The sequence below is a fragment of the Lutra lutra genome, chromosome 2 (genome assembly GCF_902655055.1).
Source record: "Lutra lutra chromosome 2, mLutLut1.2, whole genome shotgun sequence".
In the NCBI taxonomy this organism is placed as follows: Eukaryota; Metazoa; Chordata; class Mammalia; order Carnivora; family Mustelidae; genus Lutra; species Lutra lutra.
In genome coordinates this window covers 70,790,854-70,809,053 of record NC_062279.1, presented here as the reverse complement: position 1 = coordinate 70,809,053, position 18,200 = coordinate 70,790,854, and the positions used below count along the sequence as shown (strand labels likewise).

The 18,200-nt window shown below is 40.7% G+C and overlaps 1 protein-coding gene and 1 pseudogene across 3 annotated transcripts in view; one reads left to right on the top strand and one right to left on the bottom strand.

The window, feature by feature from the left end:
* PALLD (palladin, cytoskeletal associated protein) overlaps window positions 1-18,200 on the top strand; it is a 416,923-nt gene that overhangs the window by 147,308 nt on the left and 251,415 nt on the right. The gene's annotated exons all lie outside the window — the stretch shown is intronic.
* On the bottom strand, window positions 6,874-6,956 carry LOC125094444 (uncharacterized; annotated as a pseudogene).

The following is an 18,200-nucleotide window of genomic DNA, read 5'->3' as shown; positions in this document are numbered from 1 at the left end:
CTGGAATTCACCCATATAGAAGTAGACCCCTGAAACATCTGGCTCCTCAAAGCTCTTCTCCCTCATGACTCCAGGATCTGAAAAGCAAACGGTCTACCTCTTGACACCAGACCCTAAACTAACCATCAGACGGTGTTATAAGTGCTGGCTATAGTAAGAGATCATTGGAGAGCCTTCCAGGAAACACACAGCTAAGGCCAAAACACTGGCCAATTCACAGATAACTAACCAAGCCCAGATCTGTCTTGTGTACAATGGTGGGGATCTCCAAGATTTCACTTTGGCTCAGAAATGTGATAATTACAAACATTTGCATTTACAGACCACTTTCTTCTCATTAGCTTCAACAACTCTGGAGAAATACATTATCTGCATTTTACAGATGAAGAGACAAAGTCTCAATAGAGTCAAGTGACTCCCAAGATCATACAGCCAAAATTGGAACTTAAGTTTCCGGTCTTTAAATTCTTTATACTTTACCATATTTTAGTGTTTTAAAAACCTTAGAATTCTTAAAAATCCTATGAGTGGGTAGGGTGGAGGAATGCTTATAAAAATGCAGATTCTGGGGCCCTGGCTCCCAAGTCTTTTTGGTTTGTGAAGCCTGAGTGGGGCCTTGGAATCTGCATTTTAACCAGCACCTCACAGGTTTCTGAGGTGTCAGTACAATATATTTGAATAAACCCCTCTCTTAAACTGTACTTTCTCGAATAGACTTTTTTAAAGATTTTATTTATTTCTTTGACAAAGAGCACAAAACAGGGAGTGGCAGGAGAGGGAGAAGCAGGCTCTCCACTGAGGCAGGAGCCTGGTGCAGGGCTGAATCCCAGGACCCTGGGGTCATGACCTGAGCCAAGGGCAGACACTTAACCGAGTGAACTACCCAGGCACCCCAGAATAGACTCTCTAAATGTATCAGATCTGCCTTTGTTCTGTGACAAAGCTGGTGCATGAAAACGAACCACAGACCTCTCCTACTCTACATAGTGCCTCAAGAAGCCACCCTGTTTACCCTGAACCCATGGCTATGGCTCTCAGAACCTGCCTGCAGCCCTGGTTCAGTCCTGCTTTTGACCCCTTTATCTTGCCAACCTCTTTACCTCCCTTCTTCTGAGTAATCTGCCTTGGCTCCCCACTCAGTTTTCTATAATTTCTGGCCCCTGATTTTGTCAGTCTCTGCAGCTCCAGATCAGAAAACCTATCTCCCTGAGGTCTTTCCAGATGCAGCAATATGAAGGACCTGAGCCCTGAATCACAAGAGGGAGTCTGGTAACTCTCCAGGAGGTCTTTATCTGGGGAACCTTCTAATCACATGCACCCCAACTGGGCATCACTTACAAACTTTTCTAGGAGAAAGATTCACAGCCAGTTCTCTCAAAGAGAAACATTGTGGTTCTTGAAGACTTACCACTTAATAAAGCTCACAGTTCTTTGTTACTTGAAAACCCAGACACTCCAGTGGGTTAATAGGTGATGAGGGAATGGGTGGCTATCACTGTTTGTTGATCACCCCCATCACACCAGGCACAGTGTTGTCCCTTTTCTTTCTTTTCTTTTTTTTTTTTTTAGATTTTATTTATTTATTTAGCAGAGATAGAGCAAGAGAGCCCTACTATGTACAAGTCCCTCAAGTCTTTGAGGCTCACCAAACGTATGAGAGATCCCTGGTAGATTCTTTAATGCATGTTTTATTGAGGAAGAAGTACAGTTCTGAAGAAAAAAGTTTCTGGGGTCAAAGCAGACTAATAGTCGTTGAAAATTTAGGTGGAACCCAACTGGACTCCTATTCATGGTAGGTAAGTTCCACCCACTGCCTCTTCTGTATTCCCTTTCTCAAGTGCAGGCATCTCCAACACAATAGGCTTTACTCTCACCACCCTTCTTAAGAAATGTATCCAGATTGTGATAGTGGGACAGGAAAAAATAACCTACTGCGTGACAGCAAATAACACAGTGAGAAGAAATGTGTTTTTCCTCCAACTTGGTCTCTGCTATCTTGTGACACCCTGAAGAGAAATTTCCAAACAGAAGCCTCCTGAGTGATTGTCAGATGTATTCCTTGCCTTATCTTTAGCAGATGTGAGAACGTAGCAAAATATTTGGGTAAAGGGTTGCTTGGAGCCTTGTTGGAGCCCAGGCTTAGAGCGCTAGAATATTGACCCTCCATGAAAGCTGAGGTTTTCCTGAAATAAACCGTTACTTTTATGTCATAACCAGGCAAGTTACAGATAACACTGATGTTAAATGACTTGTTAAAGGATCTCAGCATATTATGGGAAAAATTCTACCCCCATCCTTAATTAGGTCAAGTTAAACTCAAAAGGAAAAGCAGTCTGGTTTGCTAACCACAGTGGAAGTATTGCTTTCAGGTAGAATTCATATCCAGATTGTGTTGTCTGACTCGAGGATAATGCACAGGAAACAATTGGGGATTTTTGTTTCTTTTGGTTTTGATATTTAAGCTACAAGGAACTTGCAATCCAGAAACTGGTATTTGTAGTATCAACGGTTATCACAGCACACTATGCAGAATGTCCCTGTTTAAGATCTCACTGCCGTTTGTTGTATTGTGAGTGTACAGTATGCCACATCTGATTTCCAATACACCCATGCTCGTTACTACTACCGTTATGGATCAACATGAATATCTGCTGAGCTATTGATCGAGGGGCCAGCACATCCTGCCAGTGCGCTCTGAAACCTGATCTGCTGAAAAAGCAAAATTGCCCTACACTAATGAACACTTTTAGGAAAGCAGGCTAGTTACAAGTGTCTGAAGCAACAGGATGACAACATAAGTGAACTCCCATTTCTAGATTGTGGGTGATCTCACAAAACCTGGGAGGAAAAAGCAGAGTTTTACATTGTAATTTCTCATGAAGATCTTCACTTTAACAGTAATGGGAGTTAGCCTTTACTAAGGTCTGCTTGGGGCACCTGGGTGGCTCAGTCAGTTAAGCATCTGCTTTCGGCTCAGGTCATGATACCAGGGTCCTGGGATTAAGTCCCATGTCAGCCTCCCTGCCCAGCAGGAAGCCTGTTTCTCTCTCTTCCTCTGCCTCTATCCCTACTCCTGCTCACATGCATGGGCATGCACTCTGCCTCTCTCTCTCTCTCAAATAAATAAATCTTTTTTTTTTTTTTTTAAAGAAGCAGACCTATTTCTTTTCTAATACTGGCTCTTCCAGCTGAATATCACTATTCAAATTACTTATGTCTCTCTGACCCTCAGTGTCTTGGTCTGTAAAACGGAGGCAGTTGTACCCATCTCTAACTGTTTCTATAAAGATTAAATGAGACCCACGCCTGTGGTGTGCATAGCACAGCACCCAAGGCGTAGTGTTAGTACTACCCTATAGACGTTCGCTGTGTCCCTTTCCTCAGCTCCCCACCTGGTCCTCTGTATTACTCAGTTGTGTTTGATATACTGATATGATGAGGAATTTGTGCTCTGAGTTGTGCCATCCACAGTGTCGCTTCTATAGAGGCAGTATGGAGTAATGTGGTTAAGAGTATGATCCCTGTAAGCAGACGGATGAAGTTAAAATCCCTATCCTGCCATTTCCTGTGTGACCTTGAGCAAGTTACTGATCTTCCCTAGGCCTCCGTTTCCTCTTCTTTTTTTTTTTTTTTTTAAGATTTTATTTATTTATTTGACAGAGATCACAAGTAGGCAGAGAGGCAGGCAGAGAGAGAGGAGGAAGCAGGCTCCCTGCTGAGCAGAGAGCCCGATGTGGGGCTCCATCTCAGAATCCTGAGATCATGACCTGAGCCGAAGGCAGAGGCTTTAACCCACTGAGCCACCCAGGCTCCCCCTGTTTCCTCTTCTTTAAAATGGGTCTACCAATGGGTACTTTCCTCTAGGGGTTTTTGGGAGAGCTGAATTAGTTAATATATAACAAGCACATATCACATAGAAAATCACTGGCACAGAGTGAGCACTCCTTCAATGTTGTTATTACTGTTACTTGTTATCGTTGTGGCCTCTTGTAAGCTTTTTAAAATAATTGGTTATGGTTAGTTGTGCAGTGCGAGACCATGAAACAGATTTTCTCTGTGCAAATGGGGCTGCTCACAGGGGACTCGTGAGAGACTGAGTGCTGACCTTGGCCCCATTAGCACCGTTTTCTAACCAACTCAGGCACGGGGCTATAATGAGGATTATTGAAGTAACATATGGAAAACTCTTAGAGTTAGCTCTGGGGAGAGGAAAAGGCACTAAATAAATACAAGGAATTATTAAAAACTAGGAGACGACCTCACAGGGATGCTGAGCCTTGTATGTTATTTGCTATTCTAAGAAGAAACTGGGGCAGCAAGCCAACTTCATCACCAAGTGACAGAGTAGTCTCCTGGCCGCTGTTCAAGGGATGGCAGCATGTAGCTTCACCTAAGTAGACCCTAGGTCCTGCACAACATCTCCCTGACGGTAGGCACCACAGCCTTCCTACACATACTTAGGAAGAAGGAAAAGGGCCAGGGTCCCGGGCCAGATGTTATGCCTGCACCCCTCCTGCACCCACTCGACCTCCTAGTTGCCCTGGGGCTTCCTTGCAGAGAGCTGGGAGGTGATATTCTAAGGTAGGACCCACAGACTGGAGTACTGGTGCTCAATTCCTTTTGGTACCGATGCACATGACGCCGGGGCCACCAGCAATCTGCTTCCACAGCAGGACTCCAGTCCCAGTCTGGGCCAAGCCCAGGGCTCTGTTGCCAAGCTTTGACAAGTGTGTGGAGAGCACACAGCTCTAATTTTGGAGATAGCAGTCCATCAGTCCCTATTTACGACTTTACCACCCACCCCTGACATATTATTCTCTGCAGAACCAATACTAACACCAAAATGAAATATACTTAAAGTGGTCTCCAGGTATCACTTGTGAAATGGTATATATGAGGCTTCCAAGAATGAATCAAGATCTGGCCCACCGCCACTACATAGCTTAAGGCCTCTGCTTTCCCCTTGATAGAAGTGGCATAAGATTAATTTCCATGGCTCCAAGCGAAGATTATAGAAACAGCCCATTTCCTTTTGCCACAAAATAAATAGTATGGCAGCCATGATGTCTTACCGTTAGGAAGTCTCAGAACATCAGGATACCTCTGTAAGTCTCATCATTCAAGAATTCAGAGCACTGAACAACACATAATTTTTATTTATACTTTTCTGATAACAATACCATTTAAAAATATAGGGGACTTCTCCACCTAATATAAATATGCTGGAGTCTCGGTCCTTAACGCTACTAAATCAAGGTATTTATGGTAATAACACATAAAAGAATACTTATGCATAAAATATTGTGAAAACATAGCCTGCCCTCAATTTGCAGAGCAAGAACAGCTTGAGAAAGGAAAAACAGAATGGAAAGGCCCACCACTCAAAGAAACAGTATCCATTCTATCGTGCATTCCTTCAACCAGCTTCAAAGGTGCCTCACTGATCATCCAATATGAAAAGAATTGCACTCCGTAGCCTTTTAAACCTAGAAGTCTTGAAAAGTAAAGATCAGAGTTATTTTCTCTGACATTTAAGATTTTAGAAGGATCTGGTTCACTGAGCGAAGTTCCTCAGATAAGTTTGACAGACTGTGTTGACTGCAATGCAGAAGATAATGGAAAAGGTACTCTGGCTCAGTTACTATGGTGGAATATATTTTTCTCTTTTTTTCTTCAGATCAGGATTACTTATTAAAATATTTTTTTTTTTAAAGATTTTATTTATTTATTTGACAGAGAGAAATCACAAGTAAGCATAGAGGCAGGCAGAGAGAGAGGAGGAAGCAGGCTCCCTGCTGAGCAGAGAGCCCTATGTGGGGCTCGAACCCAGGACCTGGGATCATGACCTGAGCCGAAGGCAGCGGCTTAACCCACTGAGCCACCCAGGCGCCCCTTATTAAAATATTTTTTAAAAAGATGTTCCTAAGGCTGCTGTGAGGCAAATCATAACAGCAGATCCCAATAATAATAAACCTGTGTGTGAACTGACCTCTTGAACAGGGAACAGGGGAGGGGGACACACGGCCTCAGAAGTAGCTGGGGGAAAAAAGCTCAGGCAGGTTTTTGAGTCCCTTCCCCCACTCCATGTAATCACTCTATTCCTGTGTACTCCTCAGATAAAGGAATTTCCATGCATTTAGCACTTATTTTAAAAAATGATGTATTATTTATTGAGATTGTACACTTAGAACAAGGTGTATCATTCCCCCTTTTGCTCATCTCCCTTTCTGTCCCTTCAGGTCCTTCTCTGCAGTTGTTGACAGCTTCTGAAGGTGACTGAATGTGAATGCTCTCCTGTTTTTTGGTTTGTCTGCTTCTTATAAAGAGCTCATATGCTCCAGAGAGTACCAGAGGCTATTCTTAACCAACAATCCTATAAGCTACTTCTCTTCTGCTTTTCCTATTCACCAGAGCCCCCCCCGACATTTCAGATGAAGGTGAATGCTCAACAGTTTGTAAAAACTACTCCAAAATGCTTACAATGTAATAGCCGCTTAAACTTGAAATCTGTCCATAGGCATTAGAAACAGCTGCTTTACAGCCGGAGAGAGAAAAATTAGAACTCTGTGGCATAATGGTGGGAGAAAATGGGCCATTTCACTGTAGAGAGAGACTTGAATTCTAAAGTAAGTCTTAAGTGAACATTTTGGGGGGGGGGCTCTTTATGGGTATAAAGTTAATCTGAGAGAATGTTTCAGGAAAGAAAGTATAAATTCTATTTGTCCAGAAGGTGAGAGATTTGTCAGTTAGTCCTAATAAATCCAGCATGGGGAAGGAGCCCCTTTAGAGCTAGGTGACGCAGTGCCCATTATTAGTGAATGTCTTGGCATGAACACTTTTGCATCAAGGATCTGCTTCCGAGGTCTCTTCGTGAATGTTCTTTTTAGGTACTCTACACATTCAGAGAAACTTCTCTAGTAACAAACTATAGAAATGATCCCTGAAAGTATAGTCTTGTGAATGTTCTTTTTATGTGCTATCTTTTTTCTTGCACAGTCTTGGTGAAGAACGCTGGACTGTCGTAGCATGAAATGACCTCACTCTCTTCCGGAGCTACCCTACCTAACGTAGTTCAGATCGCTCTGGCTGTGTTCTGCTGTCTTCATGGTGCCACCCTCTCTGAAATTATCTTATTTCTGTGGTAGTTTAAGTGATTATTGTCCCTCCCCCCAGTGGAGTAAACCCTGCCTGTGTGTAGGCACACTGTTTTCTCCTCCATAGGCACGTCTTCATTTTGCTTCATAAGGCCAAGATTTTTCAAGATCCAACTCAGAGGATGCTAGGGAGATGAACTTAGGTTCATTTGACCTTTGCAAGCATCACTTCATCTTTAAAAGACACTTTGTTATTGGGACACTGAATCAGCAGAGCCAAGAACTTTCCTATAAGCTATTGCTTGGTCGTTAAGGAAACACAACAGAATACAACCCTAACATGTCACTTTCTACAGATCCTCGTTTATGATACACTGTGGCATTTTTCACCCACTGTCTGAAGCAAGATGAGATAATCCCTGGCAGATGTGAATTTGGTTTTTTTGGCATCTTTTTGCATTAATCGATTGAGCTTTAGGATTAAATACTTAAGTGTAGAGGACAACATGCTAACATTTCTGTTCTTTAATCAAGTCCATTTAATTCTTAGTGTGACTATGATTTTAGATAGTGCACAGTGGCTCTCAGCCGTGGGAAGCTTTATAGATAGATTGAAGAATAAAGGCAGATGTTACAAACATTTCTAATCCAGATCGAGTGGAAGGCTCTCAAATAAGAACAAAAGGAACAAAAGTACACTGATAGCAGTTGCATACATCCAGAGACTTTTTTTTTAAGACTTTATTTATTTGAGAGAAAGCATTGGGGAGAGGGGTGTAGGGGGAGGAGGGGGGACAAGCAGACTCCACACTGAGTGCAGAGCCAGGCTTAATCTCTGGACCCTGAGATGAGGACCTGAGCCAAAAACCAAGAGTCAGAGGCTTAACGGACTGTGTGACCCAGGTGCCCCCATGCAGAGACCTCTCTTAATTTGTTTTCTGTGCCCTCACAATGTACATTTCCCTTAGCTTTTGTACGAAATAACAGCTGGCTAACCTTTTTGAGTAAAATGAATCAAGCCTTGAGCCAAATGTTAGCCATGCGTCACTGTGTTTAATCCTCCTAACAACTTTATGCAGTGGTACAAATAAAATAGGGGTAAAAAGACCCCAGTAGTTGACAAATGATAAAATAATAATGCAAGCATCTTTTAATAGAGCATAATTGTCCTAAAAGGCATATCTTTTTTTTTTCTTCAGCTTTTAAAATGCTGCCTAGATTGGGTATTCAAATATCATGTATTTCTGTAGGTTTATTTTTTGTACATTATAATAAATTTAACATCTATAGAGTAATATTTGTAGAGTAATATTTGCTTGTGGTTTTAAAAAGAATCTACAAGAAGCTCCAATATGAAAAGTGAAACTTCTTTATCTTCCCTCAGCTACTGTCCCTCCTCTTAGTATAACTTCAAAGTTGTAAGTTCCTTAAATAAGTAACTCTCCAGAGGTTTACTGTTCATCAAACACTGTGGTGGTGTTACTGGACAACATAATTTTTGACATCCTCACCCAATGTTCGTTTTAACGGCTGCGTAGTATTTCCTTTTGTGGAATACTGGAATGGAATTGTTGTTTTTATCCTCCTTGATGGATATTTAGGGCAAGATGAGTGTTTTTCTATTACTTAAAAAGTGCAGAAATGAAATCCCTATTTTTGCATGTTTCGTGTATTTTGTGCCCTCGTATGGACATAGAAAAGCATAACTTTCCAGTGGGAAACTGCTGGGTCAAATGCATGTGTATTCTAAATGTTAGTGGTGCCAGATCCTCTTCTTAAAAGATCATAACAGTTCATATTCCCTTATTAATTTCAACAGTTTTCAATATATAGGAGTCTTAGCTTGTGTTTTAAAATGTATTCATTTTCCTTTTAGATGTTCATATAGCTTGCACTTGGAAAACTCCTTCCCCCACCTCCACTAAGAAGCCTACAAACTCTGCATAATCATATGTGTAGAACAATGCTGTCTGAGTATCCTTTTCTTTCCTCCTTTATGTAAAGTATATGCATTTTGTTGGGGGTGAGTGGTGGCGGAAGGCCTTTTCGGGATCACTATTTAACTTAGCTAATTGCAATTCAAAGGTTGATGCAAGAAGGCAAAGGGTTCAAGAGTGAAGTCAGTTTTTCCTGAAGGTAGGAATAAATCTATAAATTCTGGTTCTGTGAATTGCTGAAGAATTATTGTGCAGGGATCAATAAATCACTTCTAAAGCAGTGTTAGAAGACCGTTCCTTCTCCTCAGTATACTAGTTCCAATTACATTATTAGACCCCAGGGTACTGGGCAAACTGATTCTTGTAGCTTTTAACGTTGCAGTAAATGACCTGGCAACAGATTTAAGATTTTCTTTGTAATGTCCACAATTAACTCTCTAGTTACTGGTGAGAAAATCTCTAATTCCACCAGAATCTTATGGCTATTTAATATTTCATTTCTTAGTTACTTAGAAATCCTAGTGATACTTTCTTTACAAGAAGAAGAGGTGGGGGGAGTGGGAGGAACTTCTCCTCCTCCTCGGGGACAGGAGGGTAAATTAGAAAAATGGGAGGTCATGATTATCAAGTATCTACATATTATGTATATTGACATCTTATTCAGGAGAGTTGCTTTTGGACAAACGTAAAGAGCTAAAAACAGTGATTCTGCACAACCAGTTCAAGGGCTGGTTTTCTCTCAGTGTCTGGTTTTGTTGTTCTTTCTCAACACCAAGAATAGACAATATGTGATGGGACAGAGGCAGATGAAACACCGCACAGAGGCTAGAAGGCCGGCACCCCTTCCAGAGGCTTGGGTCTGAGGGTGGCAATGTTGACGAAGCTGGTGGAGCTTGTGAAGTCTCCTACATGGCATGAGCATGGCAGGGAGCTCCTTGTTCAGAGAACAGTTTTCTCTCCCAACACATACTTTTACATGTGCCAGCCCCACACAGAAGTCATGTTTTTTCTGCCCTCTTTGGGTGGTATGTGATTCTTCCTCAAGAAGAATGTTGAAAACTACAAAAGGATATTAAAACATGGGGGGAAGTGGAGGATGTTCAGAAAACTGTCAAAATGTATTTGCAAAATTTCATGAAAATAATTCTTCAGTTAAATGGCAGGATTTAAAAGGTTTCTTTGAAAGTTCTCAAATGTGCTTTTGGAAACCTTATGGCTCATTGGATTAGAATTTTAGACATTTTTAGAGGTTCTACAATCAATAAAATAAGACTAAAATGTGAACTTGAGCAAAGAAGAAGTAGAAACTTTACTACAAAGCAAGTGAGTGATGAAGATGATTAATTTTAGAGAGTCTTTCTTTTAGAGGAAATACTCTAATGTCATCTGTTGACCCAGATTTTTGTATAAGGTATGAATCAGTTTTTAAAAATGTATTTTGTGGGGTGCCTGGCTGACACAGTTGGCTAAGTGTCCAACTCTTAGTTTGACTCAGGTCGTGATCTCAGGGTCAAAGGATCGAGCCTTGCATTGGGCTCCATGCTGAGTGTGGAGTCTGCTTGGGATTCTCTCCATCTCCCCGCTGTGCTCATGCACTCTCTCTCTCTCTCTCTCTCTCTCTAAAACAGATAAATATTTTTTAAAATATACGTAAATCTTATGACCATTTGCAAACATGAAAATGTAGCATTTTGTGTGGACATGAGTTCCATTAAAAGCTAATATATCCCCAGTAAACTATCCTAATTAAAAAGCCCTTGGAAGCCTGGAGAGTTATATTGATTAAATTAGGCTAATCTAGTAAATGCATCATAATTAAGAGGATTATGCCATTCTTTAGCTTTCAGCACACCAGGCATTAGATGTTTTGTCCCACTTTCAAGTATCAGCTGTCAGTTGCTTGCTAAAAGAAAGATCATGGCACCAGCCCTCATAGACTCTGAATCACTTATCCATCCAGTTCTTGAATTCTCCCTACAAGGTTCCTGCCTATTTTCCTCCATCTTCAATATAACTAGTGACAGGGAACTCACTCATTCCAATCTCTTCCACCTTTGGGCATAGGGAATAATTTTAGCCATAAGAATCCACAGGGGATTTTTTTTAGATCCTTCAAAATTGACTTAACACAGTACCTGGACAAGTAAGTATTTTTAAGCCTACCTTCAAATAACCTGGAGAAACTATGGACCAGTAGAACATTAAAATCTGAAGGGACACTAGGATATTCTTGCCCAAAAGAATTGAGAAAAAGCATTAAGTGTGGAACAGTGTTTATGTGTAGCATGAACTCCCTCCACCTCTTTCTAGCACAGTGATTGTTTATTTTCCCAACATCTACAAATTGCCAGAGTGATAAGGCAGTTCAGAAGGGCTTTCTCCCAGTGTACCCGGGCTGAAAGGAAAGCGTCACTTTTCCTTGTCACAAGCAATTCTTGAGGAGCCCCAAGAGAGAAGTGGCTGAGGAAGAGATCATGGTCTCTAGGTGTCCTGATATACGTGGGCTGAGCTCTGAGAATGAAAATCCTGCTCCACAAGACACATTTTGGACATACTGTTCTTTTCAGGCACAGCAAACTCACGTAGCCATTATTATGGATGACATACTAAAATGACGAAAAGATGCATTTTTATTTGCTGTGCAAGTATAAAGGAACTATTGTAAGTTCCTCTAACTAGTGAATATCCTATGCTAAAGCCTTCCCACCCCCTTTCCCTACCACAAAATAGTTTTAGAGCTTTGTTTGGTTTTGTCTTTTGCCGAGTCTCTAAGTGCCTCTGAAGCCAATTTCTGGAAGTTTTGTGTTGTGCCATCAAGGGAACTTTGGGGAATGTAGGGTATAAACACTAACTGATGAAATGTGGGCAGGTGCTGGGTGCTCGGATTCTAATCAGAAAAGAGATTTTTTTCATCACAACAAATCCCTATTTTTCAAAGAAAAATATTTACGTCTGTATGCAATCATAACATTAATTTTAATGCTTTAAAAAATCAAGTCTAATTAGAATGCAATGCCAGCCTGAGGTGATTTGCTCTGAAAAACCAACCGAAATGAAACATGCCAGTTTATTTGTTATTCAAATAGCCAAATAAAACAAGGTATAATTAGCCCAGACTTCCTGTTCTTGCTCATACACCTGAGGCCCCTCCCTGCTCCAGCTCCAGCTCCACACACCCAGGATCTCAGGGGAAGCAGTGGAGACTACTTTCTGGGGAAATGCCTCACTGTTCTACACACTTGCAAGTATGTATTTGATCCACCTTGTGGAGAGGAAGATGGATGCTGTTTAGAGAATTAACGTGTGTGAATCAGAATCAGGAAGGCGGTTTGCAAAGCAACATTTGCAGGGTGTTTGAGACTCTCTCAGGAAGTTGATTCAAGGAGCAGGTCAGATGTTTAATTCAGCTTCGTGTGTGTGGGTGAATCGTAGGCGGTGTGTGTGTGTTATGTGTAAAATGTGACTCAACATTTTGATGGAAACATTGACTTTTTAGTTGATAGGATAGTTGGCATGGGGCACACAGCCCTGCCTGCTTGCAGGAGGGTTTGACCTAATTTTTCGTTGTCTAACATGAAGAGTTCTTTCCTTCCTTCCTTACTGGGTCTTTCATTTATTATAGCTCTTCTTGGAAAGCTGGCCTCTAAGCATGGTCATCTAGAAGGAACACAGCATGAGAATGAGGGAAAAGCACTGAGAACAGGGGGTGGCTTTGACCTGAGTTAGCTGGGAAAATCTTGGAAAAAGAAAGGAAACAAGTTTCTGTATGTTGTTACTGACTGACAAGGCCTGTGGATGGTTGAACTTGGCTTGCACTCACACTCTGTTTTTCATGTTTGTTCTGCGGTTCCTAGGGGACCACACTAGCCATGCTTGAACATCGTTAGACTAGACTGGGGCCAGAACATGGTGTGAGGAGCCACCAAGCTCCCCTACGCCTCAGTCAGATGCTCCAGCAAATCTGATGGGAGGCTGAAGCAGTCACCCTTGCCTGCTGAGCTTGGTTCAGCTGATGGGACCTCGTCAACCAGCGTAGTGTTAGCTGAAGGCTCCTTTGGAGAGGAGAGAGAGAGAGAGAGAAAGAAAGAGAGAAGCAAAGCCCTTTGCATTCTGAAGTTGCTACTTTTTCAGAAAGGGGAATACTCTCCCTTCATCTTCTATCCCCACTTTCATCGGTTTTTTTCCTCCACTACCCCTCATTGTGATTAGCTGGTAGCAAAACTAAGGCAAGAAATTAAGGTTCTAATGAACTAAGAAAAATTGTAGGTGAAACCCTCTGTACTTTGATTTGGGGGAAAGATGTTCCACGATTGAGGAAAAAATGGCATTCAATGAAGTTATTTGTCAAGTGCGAGGAAATCACTACCAGCCTTGCTAGTGGTCTGTACATGACCTGTTTCACATGGGTTTCTGTATTTATGTAGTGTTGAAGACACCAAGAGGACTTTGTTCCCTTTCCCTACTTTGGTTTTAGTCCTCTTTAGTCCTCTTTGGTTTTGTAATTCTGAGGTAATCATTGTATCTCAATGGATAAGTTCCAAAAGCCTAGGAGACTGACAGCATTGTCTAATAAAACATCTCCCATTTTATTTCCTTTGGAATGCACTCCAAGTTACAACAATAGCTAGTAATTACCTGCCATAACTGTAACAACAAAGTAGCTGAATACGCACGTCTCGCTGTTTTATGTATGCAGTTTCTCTTTCTCAGGCTCTCTCTCTAATCCGTTCTTTCCCTCAACGCTTTGAAGGCTTGGAAACATGCAGTACAGATTTTCACAGTATAGGTAACTTTGAAGTGTGACTTGTCAGGTCATGCTGACTTAGTTGTGTGCCTGCATAGAGGGTTGGTAAGGATGAATCTATTTAACAGGTGTAACGAGAATCTGTGAAAGAGTGACAGGAAAGTTGGGAACCTCTTTTTCCCCTCTAGACTGTGGAATTTACTTTTGTCTGCTCCTGGGAATGAATCACACTGCAGAGAGTCAAAATACCCACTAAAGCCAAAAATCAGGTTTTTAAGGCATTCTTGCAGTTAAGTAAGACAACCATACATTCTGGCTTAACCTGGCACAGTCCCCGTGGGTTCTTGTAATTATGGTAGCCTCTTTCTTTCTCAGCAGTGACCTGACTTGAACGTCATCTTAAACATTGACACTGAGCATTCTCCAAAAGGTGGGGGCGGGGGGGGGGGATCCCAGTAATTCCATGTGCCATGGCTGCTTGTCCAAAAAAGAAAGACAAAGAGAAAATTCTCAGAGTTAACAGCCAAGGATAGATGGGAGGTTAGCAGTCAGTATTTTACATTGATTGCTGTCTAAGAAAATAGTTCATAAACATAGATAATTAAATCAAGCTTGGCAAATATGTTTCAACTCAAGGGCCAGTTTATCTAAACAATGGGGAGTGGTTCCCCAGAACACCATTGAGAAGGACTCTGAAATTAAGTCTGGAGCCAGTGGGAAAGAAGGTTTTGCCTTATTACTGACGTCTGTCATGAACGCTGGAAGAGGTAGTTGTAAAATGTAGACCAGGTATTAAATTTCACTACTGTAGAGTTAAATGGAATCCTAGTGATAATTCAACCCAGTTTTTCTCAAAATGTGTTCCATGCAACATTAACCCTTCAACATGGTTCTCAAAACATGTGTTCCATAGTCAAATAAGATTGAGAATGATGTCTGCCATTTTTCTCTCTTGGAAATTTAGTGTATATCATCATGGTCAAAGTTCTAGAAAGTTCTGTAGTAAAGGCAGATATCTAACTTTGTTTAACCCGTTGCTCCATAAACCTCTTGGACACCAAAACCCTTTATCTGTGTTATCTGTCAAGTTGCAGTGAAACTAGTTTCTTGGGGCACATTTGAGGAAACACTGGTCTAATTCTTTCCTCACATTTCACAAATAAACTCAAGCCCTGAAAGAGAGAACAACTGGATTACATTCAGTTTAACTGCTCTGTTGACCAGGTAAAACCAGAACCGTGGATACTGATTCCCAGCCCCAAGGTCCTTTCTACTACATCACCAGTGTGGACACTACTGAAAGCAATCTAAGATTTTAACAGATCCGCAGCACAAATACTTGGTTGTAGACTCGACTTGTCTACGTTTATAGTTGTTTTTTAGGCATACTGATTAAACACTACGTGCTCTTAGTGTCCAAATACGAAGCTACCCCTTATGGCCAAAACAAGATAAAGTCATTTTGGAAGTTCCATTTTATTTGGGCTGCTTTTTCTCTCCTCCCACCCTGTTTTATCTTTCTTTCTTAGGAGATAAAATGATTATGAGAAGAAAGAATTGGTAGACATGAGTCTGGTTTTGGTTCAAAGGCTATTTTATCATTTCCTGGGCTTTGAATTTCAAAAAGTCAATCTATTTATTGGTCTCTTTTTGACTAAAAGGTTAAAGTACATCTGCTGTCCTCACAAATTTAGCTATTGGCCTTCAAGCTAAGCAGTCATAAAATTATAGCCATAGTAAATTTAGACGAGGACTAATTTCACTTTGGTCTGCCTATAAATCCACATGACAGAATAAACATGGTGTGTCTTGTGGTTAACATGAACACATGTAAAAAATTAAGACATACTTGGTGACAAGACAAAAAATACTCCATAAAAATTAATTGGTGTTTAATTGAGGATGTATGAAATGCAATATTTACAGATGGCCTGACTTCAAGCTTAGGCATAAATACAATTCACCTTGGGGATAAATTCCCAATTTTGGTGATTCTCCGTTTCATGGCAGAGCACTGCTATTCCTTTGGGAGGAAGGAACACCTGGAAAATATAACCCTTGCTGAACCACTGATGTCTTTGGGTTTTTTTGTTTTTTCCTCTACCCCCTTGATTTCCATTATAACAGCAGTTAAAAAAAACTAGTTCCCTCAGTTTTCTTCGATCTTGTGCTTCTGTAAAGTCAGATGGCTGCTTGCACTTAGGAAGGGGGCAGCAGTCGGCTAAGTTTGCCTTCCTGTAATCATTGATATCCCTTTGAAGATAATTTTTCTAGGAAGTACAAATCAGTGGAGCTGGGCAGCAAACATAGAGCTTCATCTTTCAGTGTAACTTTGTTTCTCTACGAGGATAAGGAAAGTGAGGTGTAGGGAAAAATAGAAACTCAGCTGTTCTTTAAAGTTTTATTTAATAAGCACCTCATTGTGTATTAACGGACTCCCAAGATTTACCGTTTTCCTTAGAGTGGGAAAATATCAGCCAAGATTCATTGATGAAGCTTTATACATTTGATAAATTGATTTTTTTCATTTTAAAATTTTGTTCATGTTTAAAATACAGGACACAGAAAATTTCTATGATACATAGTTGTGATTCAAAAAGAGAAAGATACTGAAACCATCAGTTGTAAAATCTGTATTTCTGTTTACATGACAGTATTCAAGTAGATAGTACCAGTCAAACTTTAAACCAAGCAATGCCATACGTGATTTTTAAAAAACTTTTAAAGTATTTGTACACCATGGTGGGTAGTGTATATTCTGCTTTGTCAGTGGCTGTGTTAGCTCCTTTCATTTCGCAGTTGAATTTATTGTCCTAAAAATCAACAATCTTGCCCTGTCTTGGAGAACCAGAGTGTTCTGAGCTTTCCCAGAATTACATCCCCCTTCAAAATACAGTTACTGAGCCCCACGGCCAGTTGCCAGGGCCATAAGAGAAGGAAAAAAGTAAGGTCACATCAGGGAGGTCACTGCCTCTTACACTGCCCAAGAATGGAAACGATTGTTAGTTTTCAAAGGCAGCCACTTGTTCAAAAGCAGCTGCGATCCCTCTGATTTTAGTTAGTTACTCTCGTGACCCCTTTTGATCCACAACTCAGCTGTTGTGACTGCAGTCAGATGGAGCCTCTCTCCTCCAGCAGGGGAGCTCTGACCACATCAGAGGTTACATTTAACCTCACCTTGAAATGTAGAAAGTGAACAATTAAATATTGAACTTTTCTATGTAAAACACCTTCTTGAATTTCAATCCTACCGTATCCTGCTGGTGCCATAATATGATCCTTGAATTTTTGGCATCATCTCATTTTTAGGCTAGGATGTTTGAAAGATCCCGAGAAAAAGACATTATGCAACAGGAAGAAATACATACATTAAAGCAATGCGGATTTCAAAATCCCAGCACAGGGTAATACATAGAAATGGGCCATCTTACAGAGCTTTAAATATGACAGTCCTCTTTTTTCCCTGTTATCTTCTATGAACAAAAAAAAATTTTAAGGCTTGTGAAGTTCATCAACATTATCCCCTCTCCAACAAATTAAGTTCAACCTAAGTATTCTATCCAAAGCAAGCTTAATCTGTAAGGATAAAGGCATAACCAACCAACTCAAAAGATTTTTTTTTAAGATTATTTATTTATTTATTTGATAGAGATCACAAGTAGACAGAGAGGTAGGCAGAGAGAGAGGTGGGGAAGCAGGCTCCCCACTGAGCAGAGAGCCCAATGCGGGGCTCAATCCCAGGATCCTGAGATCATGACCTGAGCTCAAGGCAGAGGCTTAACCCACTGAGCCACCCAGGAACCCCTCAAAAGATTTTTAAAAACACTACATCCTTCCATGTGAACGAAGAGCTTCCATTCATTAAATGAAGTATATTCAGCATTTCCTAGGTCTGTAGTTGGGTTTTCCTCTCTTTGCCCCACTACTCGTCTCATGAAATAAACCCAGTTGAGCTGACATCTGTACCACCAGTCAGTTTCTGAATTCAAGTCAAAGTACAATAAGCACCATGAAGAATGAATTAAGTGATTGATTGATGAATATGACTATATCTCCTAACCCTTTTACATTTTATTTATAATTAATACAAGATTATGTTCATGCCCTGTTTATGACCTTGTAATCTGACAACCAGTCTCAACTGGCTTACTCCTATATGAGCAGCTCTTAAGTTCTTTTGAATGAGGAGGGTTTGCTACGGTAATTTTTCAGTGTTTGAGTCTCAGCTCCCCATTGCTTGGAAATCTCATAGTTGCTTACCAGCTCCACCAGATTAGAGAGGAAGAATCAGTAAACCTTATTAAAATCTGTTTATATCCATAATAAAACATTTAATAGAAGATGAAGCTAAATGTATTAAAGGAAATGAAATTGTGAAATTGTGAAAGTTATCTGGATTTAATTGTTCACGCTTTTTTTTAAATT